The 10644-nt window shown below is 46.7% G+C and overlaps 1 non-coding gene across 1 annotated transcript; it reads left to right on the forward strand.

The window, feature by feature from the left end:
* Positions 1–10299: 10299 nt before the first annotated feature.
* LOC144774629 (U8 small nucleolar RNA) lies at positions 10300–10433 on the forward strand. Its single transcript, XR_013600399.1, has one exon. It is a non-coding gene; the product is annotated as a U8 small nucleolar RNA (small nucleolar RNA).
* Positions 10434–10644: the final 211 nt, after the last annotated feature.

Raw genomic sequence — 10644 nt, forward strand, 5'->3', positions numbered from 1 at the left:
CCCCTCTGTAATGAGACATTAGTATCATGGGTTGCTACGTATGTCCTGGCTCATATAAGGTGTTTATCGGGTTGGGGGTCTAAATTACCCTCAAAATTAAAGAGTATGTGTGAGAGGGGGTATCCAAATAACCCTAAAACACCATTCCTTATTACTTGGTAAAGGATCATACTGTGGAAAACTTTACACTATATGGAGAGGAGGCTACCCTTAGATGGCAGTAGTCATGTCGCTGATTACATTTTAAAAGTGATGACTGAACAAAACTGCAGTTTTTGAATTGCTAAATATGTTTATAGCTGACAAATGCATAGAACAATTGTGAAAACAAAATGTTTTTCATTCTGTATTGCCCAATGGAAGTTTTTATACACGAGGTCACAGCATTAAAATGTTTGCAGACCACTACTCTACATGAAGCAGTGCCTGTACTAGGCGTCAAAGGGCACAAATAATTCACCAAGGAATCAGGTGACTTGCTGCTAATCCTGAATGGGCCAAAAGGGTTATAATAAGAGCAGACGAGCTGGCTGCCACTCTTTATGCTGCCTCCAGAGTCCAGGTAGAGGAGAGACTAGACCCAAACATGGAGTACATACAATACATTAAAGAACCAAAATGTACATAACATGAACCCAGGAGTTAACCCAATCAAGGGCCTGATTTAGAGTTTGGAGCACAGGGTACTCTTTTGTATTAGTCACAAGGTACCCTGTCAGCCACACTCTCGATCCCCCTGCGTCATTTAGAGATGGGTGGACTGTAAGCTTTCTGTAGAGGGAGCCCTCATTAGCTCCATCGACGAAAAGTCTCCTCCAACAGCCTGATGGGGTAGGAGCAATCGGAAGAAGGGCATTACACTGCCCACCTATTTAGAGTGGATGGTGTAATATCCTCTTTCTGTCCCCCGCTGGCTGGTAAAACCTGGAAATGAAGAACAAAAAAAACCAAATAATGACCTCCACACCCTTGGCGAAAGCTCCCAAGGTTTGGGGTCATTAGTTCTTGGTTTTTCAGAAACAAATATTCGTTCTTAGTTTTCTTGAAGTGCTTTATTTTTATAATTGTAAACACGCTGATATGGCTTGAAGATTACTCCTTTCTAGGTGCAGTCTGCTGCAAGACCTGCTGTGTCTAATAAAGGACTTTTGCTCCTGCCTCCCACTCCTGACTTGTTCAGCCCAATGTCATTTTTATCTGCTGCCTCCAAACTGGTCCAGACAGAGAAACCTCATTTCCTTTTTTGCTTAGAGGAGGACCGGCCAAGTACTGCTTTTTTACGTTTGCATTGGTCTTCTGTTCTTTTGGGAGAACTCTTTTCGCTTTGGCACCTATCACCTTTCACCCGTGGCCTCACTCACTCCATCTCTCCCACAGCTGTCCCTTCTGTTTTTAGAATGGTTGATTATGGTCCAGGCTATACATGTGCCCAGGAGCGTCTCTTCCGCTAGGGCAGAGGAGCGTCGGCCCACTGCTTTTTCGCAGTGCGAGAAGCAGAAATATAAAATGGTAAAACTACTATCAACTAGGTTGGGGGCCGGTGGGTGAGCGGGGCTTCTTTAGGGCAGGGAAGGAGTAGCTTGCCCACTGCTGAGGGTGCTGACTGTTTGATCGTCCCTCTGGGGCCAACCAAACCAGTCATGCGCACTCTCCCTTTTGTCCATGTAGGCTGTACGCAGCCTACATGGAGAAAATGGCCTCCCTATAGGTGCCTGGCTGGTCGGCGTCCCGAGTAATCACAACACTGCCATTGCAGTGTTGTGATAGGCTTAGGCGGAGGGGAGGCTGGTGGCTTCTTGATCCTGCAGGAGAGTAGGAGAAGAGCAGAGACGACGCGGGACCGGGCCAGCGAAGGTAAGTTACATTTTCTTAAATTTTAAATTAACCCCCACCCGCGCGACCCCCCACCCCACCACTTGTGAGTCATGCCGGCCGCGACTACATATTGCTACACTAGGGGTGGCAGCAGACTGTGATTAAAGGCGGGTGTCTCTGCCGCTCCTCAGCTACTTACTTATTTTGTGGTGTGGGATCGCAGTTTAAAATGCAGTTTACAACACAAGGTTACAATGTGCACCGATGCAAGGGAAGGGCCATTGTTTTAGTTTGCACCTCCTCCACACAAAGGGCAGTGCTAGGGCTTGAGTAGCCTTCATCAAAATACATAAAAGTTGGGGTAACTTGCAGCCAATAATATGGTGTCTAAGCCCCTTTGACATAAGCGCTGACACCGTGGTGATTTTTGAAGCTTTTTTATTGCAGAGGGGTAAGTGCGACTATTCTCCGCTGTGTACAGGTTAACACTGGTCGACGCAGGGCACACTTCCGTCAGGCACCTTGGGGTCACGTCGGTGCCTGACGTCACATGTACAACACTAGACTGCAACACCACATATCTCCGTCTTTAATAAAAACAACATGAGAGAAACATAACTGTCAACAATGTCGTAATAGTCCTGCCCGCTTAGCTACAGGTAATAGCTGATGGAGGGTGTTGTCCTGGGGGGGATAGGAGGGATGGTGGTGTATGAGGATAGAATAGGTGTGTCCTGGGGCAAGGTTACATTTCGAATTTGCTGTATTTGTAGGGACGTACTACTAACCTTCCTGTGCGGGTGCGAGTGCCGGAGACCTGCCCCTTTTGTGTCTCAGCCCTTTGAGATGTGGTAAGAGTGGTGCTTCCTGCTTGATTCTTGTGGTGTGTACTTGGTGCTCTCAATTCCATGCCTGAATTGCTTGCATCATTGGTTTTCTGGGGTGTTGTGTGCTGAGTGAGATCTGTGCTGGTACTTGGCTCAGGGCCACCACCTGTCCCTCCCCTTGTTCCGAGTCGATTGTGGTTCTCTGACGGGCAGGTATCGACCGCTTCGTCTTCCTCCCCGTCATAACCGACGTCTTCAGCAGTGCTATCCGTGGCCCACCGGAGGACCTTATTGCACTTTCCCATGCGGCTGTGTGACCAAATCTTTCCATCACTCAGAAGGGCGGAACATGAGTAGAGTTCCTGGACTTGTAGTGGTTTGCTGTACTTGCTGTCCCCTTTCTTGCAGAGATGGCCCAGCTTCACCCTGACCGAGTCTCCTACTGCCAATGAGACTTCTCGTACTCCGTGTCACCGGTCATAGTGTTCTTTGTAGATTTTCTGCACTTTGGCTATGTTGCTTCTGACCACCGCTGGAGACCACTTGCTTTGGAGTGTCATTTTCATCCAAGCACGATTGTCCTTGGTGAATGGTTCCCTTCCCCTTAGGATCTTGAATGGGCTGTAACCCGTCAATCCTTTAGCCAGTGCATGATGTTTCAGCGCACATAGCTTCGAAAGCCCAAGGAAAGGCTCCTAACATCCCAGTTCACGAGACAGCAAAGGGCATAATTGCAGAGTTTTAGGTAAACACGAACAAGCAGGTGACCTGCGATTATTTCATAGTGATACAGTTGGATATTGGATTGTTGTGTGGACAGTAATTCGTCAGCACATAACAGACGCAAGTTGGTCAGTGTACCGAGTTGATATTATCATACTGCATCAGAAGATTGCTTCTGGAATGAAGATTACAGGACATTTCCCCTGAAGAAGGGAATTTTTTTCCCGAAATGCATTGGGCATCGGATTTCCTGTAACCGTGAGCGATATGATACTCAATGACACATAATGTTATGGATATTTGATGTAACAGTAAATAGGAATTATTGATTGTTAATAAGCATTCTTACAGATGGTTTCTGATGGAAAGAGAAATGCACATTGATGTATGTAATTCACAGTCACAATCATGTAATTGTTTGATTGATATTGAAGATTGTAACATTTGAAATTGCAATATTTGAGATAAATGCAAGTAAAAACAAAGATGATATAGTTTAACATTTTGTCAAATATATTGAGTTAACAGTGGAACATGTTTTCCTAGGAACAGTGCACACTGCTTGCAGGCCGCAGCCTGCATCTCTATACGTTATCCTTTATGCCCATATCGTGCTTATGAATTCTGCCTCCCAATTCTTGGCTATGTTGATTGCGGCTTGGACTGAGCCCATGATGACATGGTTGAAGCGTTCTGCAAGGCTGTTGCCCACTGGGTGATACACTGGGGTGTGCTGCGTTTTGATCCCGTACCTCTCCGTGAAGGCCTTCCATTTGTCCGAGATGAACTGGGGTCCATTGGCACAGGTGATGATTCTTGGGATGCCTTCCCGCAAGAAAGCATTGGTAAAAATGGCGATGATTCTGTCTGTGTCTGCCTTCTCGCTGACCTCCACTTTGGGCCATTTGGAGTACCTATCCACAAGGACAATGACATATTTGGGCTCACCCCAGGCGTCAAGGACGGGGCCCAAGATGTGCACTGACAGCTCTTCCCAAGCGTTTGCAGGAGTGGTGAATTCCCCCATCGGGGGTCGATGTAGGGTAAGGGATTTGTCTGCATTGGAGCAATGCTGGCACGCCCTCACACATTTTTCCACGGAGGAGTCAATGGCTGGCCACTAATACAACAGCTTTATCCTTCTTTTGGACTTTACGATCCGCAAGTGGTCTTCATGGACTATGTGGAGGACTCGGTCTCGTAGTGTCTCAGGGGTACTACCTTGTCCCCTCGGAGTTGGAAGACGGTGTCATCACTGAGGGATAATTCGTCCTGTACCTCCCAATATTTCTTTGTGTCTTCTGATACTTGCCTCTTCTCCGGCCACCCTGTTGTGATGAAGGTTTTGACTTTCGACAATGTGGGATCGGTGTCATAAGCAGACATCCATTCTTGCGCACTGATGCTGCTCTCATGGTCCTCCGTGAATGCGACTTGGTAATCATCCCACTCACTGGGCACAGGTGCCACCTCTCTGACGGCTGAGTGACTGAGAAAATCTTCTACCTTGTTCTTTTGGCCCAGTAGGTATTCCACATCGTACATGAAGTCAAGGAATTTGAGGGACATTTTGGCAATGCGCAGGGTGGCTGTGGCATGACCGCTGGATGTTAAGATCTTTATCAGTGGTTTGCGGTCCCTGCGAAGGCTAAAGCAAGCGCCCCATAGGTATTGTCGAAATGTGCTCATGGCCCAGGTGACCGCTAGCATCTCCTTTTCGATCAAGCTGAATTTTACTTCATTGGGCGCCAGCGAGCGCTACGCAAAGCCTATCGTGTTTTCTGTGCCGTCAGTCGATCATTGCGTCAAGACAGCTCCCAACCCCTTGTCGCTCGCGTCCGTGGTCAGGATACTGGGGGCTCCACAGTCGAAGCCCTGGAGAGGTATCGCCTCGCAGATGTCCTGTATGATGGCTTCGAACTCCTGCTTGGAGTTGGGCGTCCAACAGAAGCTGGCTTTGTCTTTCAATATTTGTCCTTTTAAATATTGGAGGGATTTGTGAGCATGAGCTGAAAGCCATTTTGTATTTCTGGCAGCCATCTTGTTTGCCATGTGCTGCCACGAGCTCGCCATGCGCTCTGTCCTCCCTCAGTGTTGACTGCTCTTGTAATCTGCCTAGAAACTAACTATATTTCGCATCTTCCACCTCCGCACATGCAAAGAAGGGCCGAGTTAGTAGAATGCACCTGCTTCTCCAGTATAACTGTCAATCTATTTTTGCTGCTGTATGGAGAAGTAACTCTCCTCCCACTTTGTTGAGCAAGCAGACCTTGTATGCCCATCTTAGCATTTTTGCATGCTTATATGTGCCAGGACTGCCCCTTGGTATTATGCTGACAATGTAACCCTAAGCATATAGAAGGCCTCTGTTTTCTGCACTCCTCAGACTGCCTCATTCATTTGCTAAGGCTTCTGTGTGACGTAGTCTCCCTCATTTGAGGTTAATAAAGATGTTACTTTTATATTTCAGCTTCTGTGCCAATTTCTTCTTTGTTGGTGTAAAAGGAGCAAGTATCAGTGGGACCCCTGAGAAGGTTTCTATTTTCTTGTCGAATGAAATGGGTTTTCGCGGCAAAGTTACGGACAAATTTGCTGTAAAATTCTGCCAGTCTGAGGAATGATCTGACATCTTCTTTGGTCCGCGTCTGGGGTGCAGCTTTGATCACCACTGCATTAGCTCATTTGGGAAATATCCCCATTGCTCCTATTTCGTGTCCTAGGTATGTCACTGAGCGCAGTCAAAACTTGCACTTGTCGAGTTCAGCTGTGAGTCAGTTGGCTGACAGGGTGCACAACGCATCTCGGAGAGTGGTATTGTGTTCTTCTCTGGTCTTCCCAATGATCAGTATGTCGTCTTGGAAGTATAGGACATTTTTGCTGGCCTTGAAGAGCTTATGCAAGAGTTTTTGGAACACCGAAGCCGCTGATGCCAGACCAAAGGGCAGGCGACAGAATCTATAGCAGCCAAATGGCATAATGAAGGAGGTCAGTTTCCTACTGGATGGGTGGAGTAGAATCTGGTGATAAGCCGCCGTGAGGTCAATAGTTGGGAACCATTTTATGTCCTTGGTCTGGGCCAGGAGGTCGCTGATGCCTGGTAACGGGAATTTGTCTCCTAGGAAGTTTTTGTTTACTTCTCGAAGGTCACTGCGTAGGTGCACCTTCCCGTTGGGTTTCTGCACCATGACCAGTGGCGTCAACCATTTGGCGCTCTCTATGGGTTCAATTACGCCGCTCTCTTCAAGGCGTTGCAATTCTTATTGTACCGCGTCTCTGCAGTTCAAAGGGATGTTGCACACTTTGTGCCTGACGGGTAAGGCACCTTCCTTCAGTACTATCTTGTGCATAAATTGGGATAGTTGGCTTATAGTGCCTCCAAAGACACTAGGAAAGTCTTTTCTCAAGGTGGCTTCTGCTAGGGTGTGCGTGTCATCTGTCATGAGGACTTGGATGTCGCCACTGGGATTGAGTTGTATGCCTAGCGCACCTTGGTCAGCCCAACCCAAGAGTGAGGGGCCCTTTTCTGCGACATATAGTTTTCCTGAGGCAACCCTGCCTTTGAACTCAAAAGTGAGGGGTCTGAACCCTATCATGGGGATCTTCTCACCAGTGTAGGTGACAGGGTGTATGTCTGTGGGGTGTAGTTGGTGCCCTATGGTGTTGGCAAAGTCTGAGTCCCAGACCGCCTTTTGTATAATGGTAAATGGGGAACTTGAGTCAGCCACCATTGAAACTTGGACACCCCAATGGTCACTATGCACACGGGTTTCTTCCTGGCATTGCAATCAATGCCCCAAACCTGGTCATCCACGCATATTATGCAGTCGTCATCCCTATCCCCTTCTCTCACATCGGGGTCAGAGTCGTACATGACACATCTCACTGATGTGTTGCTGGGTCTCCTCCGGCAGACTTTGCCAAAATGTCCCACTATACCGCAGAAAGAGCACTTGACGCGATACTTGATACGGAGATCTACGAGCTACCCTTTTTTTCATTGACTTTAAACTGATTACAAATTTCACGATAGTTCACACTTGACTTTTAAAATTTACTAAAAAATAAGTCCTTTTGACTAATTGCCCGTTCTTCGGGTAAATACGAAGCAACATCTCACTTTGGAACCCCCACAGAACAAGGACGTGGCATCTATAGGATTTATTCAAGAATCTTTCATCAAAAGGACAACCTCATCAAGAATATCCATCCTAACCAGTTATTTTGATATCTTGCTTCTCGCGAATTTCAGATTCATGCCCTCCACGGCACTAAGGGAACGAAACGCGTTGGCTGTGCCCGTGTTCACTGAAAACTAACAATTTGAATAAAGAAGAGACATTCACCAAATATTCCTTTTTTCATTGACTTCATTAGCGTGCACCTTCCTCTTTGGTTTTTGTATACTGTTGTAATTCTTACATCCCTAAACAGCGGATGTTGGAAGTGGTTGCACCATCTGATATTGGGAACATACGGGACCATTGAGCTTGACCTTGGTCTGCTGTTTTTGTGCTTTTGGGATTTAATGATTCAAGGTCTGTGCTTAGATCACTTCTGAATCAGGTCTAGGACTATTGTTTTCCACACCACTTTGTACCCAGGTCTAGGACCGTATTTGGGTTACCCCATTTTTGATAATGGCTGGGTCTCCTCCGGTAGGCTTTGCCGAAATGTCCCACTATACTGCAGAAAGAGCACTTGATTCAGGGCATTGTTTGTCGTTGGCCATGTGGGCGGAGCTGCCACATCCGTAGCAGGAGAGCCCTTCTTGTCCGGTGTGGGTGGGGCCTGCGCCGCTGGAGTCCGAGTGGATCGCCTGGTCTGGTGGTATGTTGTGGGAGTGGGGGGTTTGTCCCTTGCTCCAGTGGCATCGCTGACTTTGCAGACAGCAGGTTTAGTCTCTGCATCCTTCTTGGCCGCGGCCGCACACCATTTGGAGAGTTCAGCCTTTTTGACAATGGCTATGATCTCATGGAGGGGTGCTTCGCCACTCACCCATAACTTTTCCTGAACATTGGTGCTTGTCGTGTGCATTATTATTTGGTCTTGTATTAAGTCGCCATGCAGGTGACCAAATTTGCAGTTTATCGCTAATTACTTGAGTGCAGCCACGTAATCGTCCACCGTTTCAGTCTCATTTTGTTTCCGCTGGAAGAAAGTGCACCTATCAGTGGCTGTACAGATTACTGGCTGGTAGTGGTTGTCTAAGTGCTCCAACACGTGTTGGAACACATCTACCTCGGTCGTGGCTCTCGATTTCTTTACTATGTTTTCATAAACGTGCAACCCTTTGGGTCCTAGGTTGTGCAGTAGAATTTTCTTCCTGTGTTTGCTGCAGAACTCCTCCTTCCCTTCATCCTCCAACGCTGACAAGTAATTCAGAAAGTACCCCTTCCAGTCAGCCCACTTCATTGCCGGTTCCCCAAGTTTCTGGAGGAACGGCACCGGATTCGTGAGGGAGAAAGTCTGGGCACACATTGCGATGGGTTAGGCACACCTGCCCGATGGTGGACTCCCTAGGCGTGGACACCAGCTACTTTGCTGACAGGATGGCAGGTTCCAGGGCACTATGGCCAGCGTGGTGGGGCCGTGGTCTGTTTGGTAGCTTGCTGCTGTCTGGGGTGCTGTGACAGAGTAATTGTGCCTGGCTCCCTGGCGTGTCACTTGCATTCATCAGCTGAGCGCTGGCGTCTTACCGTGCTCTTGAAGGCCATGGAGCTGCCTGCAGAGATCAAAGGCGTGTCTGTAGAGATCCGTGTGGCCAATGCGGGATGATACTTCCCCTCTCGTGAAGGCTGCGCCAACAGTGCGCGGTAATCCGTGAGTGCGGGGCGGAAAAGGAGGATCTGGTGGCGGCTGGAACAGCGGGTTTGAGTCCGCTTGTCACCAGTTTATGGTGTCTAATCTCCTTTGACATAAGCGCTGACACCGTGGTGATTTGTGAAGCTTATGTATTGCAGAGGGGTAAGTGCGTCCATTCTCCGCTGTGTACAGGTTCATACTGGCGCGATGCAGCGCACAATCCCGTCAGGCACCTCGGGGTCACGTGGGTGCCTGACATCACATGTACAACACTAGACTGCAGCATCACAAATATCTGCTTTCATCATTGACTGGATTTCCATATTTCTTCTAAAACGTTGATGGGAACAAAAGAAATACCCCAAAAATATTTGAGAAGAGGATGATTAATGATCTGTGCCTAACTACTGTTCTTAAGCTTTGTTAAAAGTGTATTTTTGAAAGACTTGAACACTCAAGTAAGCACTGACAGAAAACGTACAACGTTTCAGTGCACACGTGTATTTACAGCTGGTAGGCTTTAAGAGCCAGCACGTCAAAATCTGCCTTGCAGCTCGCTGCATCTCAAACAAGTTACATTGAAAGCAATTGTCTGCAAACATCATTTCCCAAAATTATTAATTTGTTTCTATTACTCATCTTCTTCATATTTTTATGTATTATAATAACGTCAAAACAGGTATACGTAAAACTGTTAAACGAAACACAATTGTAGAAACAAAAACGTTAATTTGTCAACGTTTTATCTTCAGAAGTTTGCAAGATGGAGCTTTTACTGCCCAGCTAAACTCTACTAAAATTACTAATTCCAGAAGGGACCTTTGTCTGCTCTGTTGAATTGATCTCTCTGAATTTTAAGATGGCTCCACTGTTAGGCCAAGAGCAGCGATTGACCCTCTCCCACTTGAGATGCACCTGTATGTTAATAACACTCGCACAGACTAATGGGAACCCCATGATAAGCAGTTTTGCAGACTTTCTTCCACGGTTACTGATAACGATAATGCAAAATGTCTGTACCTTTTCAGATTGCGGATTAGCTATGAAAATTGCTGTTAAATGTCAATTGGCTTGCACTATGTTTCCTAAGATTGCTTTACCTTAAGACGTTTATGCTTATACAGCAACTGTATCATTACATAGTTTAATCCTTACCTATTACTCCTCCGAGAAGAACAGAACATGATTGTAGGAGAGAGATGAGCTCATGATTACTCTTTCGAGTCCTTAGGTTAATAACAACCGCCTGAGGATCTTCTGTCTGATTTTCACTGACGACCGTTAAAAAGACATCACAGTTTTTTTGACAGAGTTTTATATAGCACGAACTTGACCCAAAGGGTATCAGAGCGCTTTACATAGCACCAATTGCATTACATGAGGATACAACACATCAATAATAGATTGAACACATAAATGGATATAGCTGATCGAACTTCTTCATAATAAAACACTGATACCTATTCCACCATGCAGT

The sequence above is a fragment of the Lissotriton helveticus genome, chromosome 8 (genome assembly GCF_964261635.1).
Source record: "Lissotriton helveticus chromosome 8, aLisHel1.1, whole genome shotgun sequence".
Classification (NCBI taxonomy): Eukaryota; Metazoa; Chordata; class Amphibia; order Caudata; family Salamandridae; genus Lissotriton; species Lissotriton helveticus.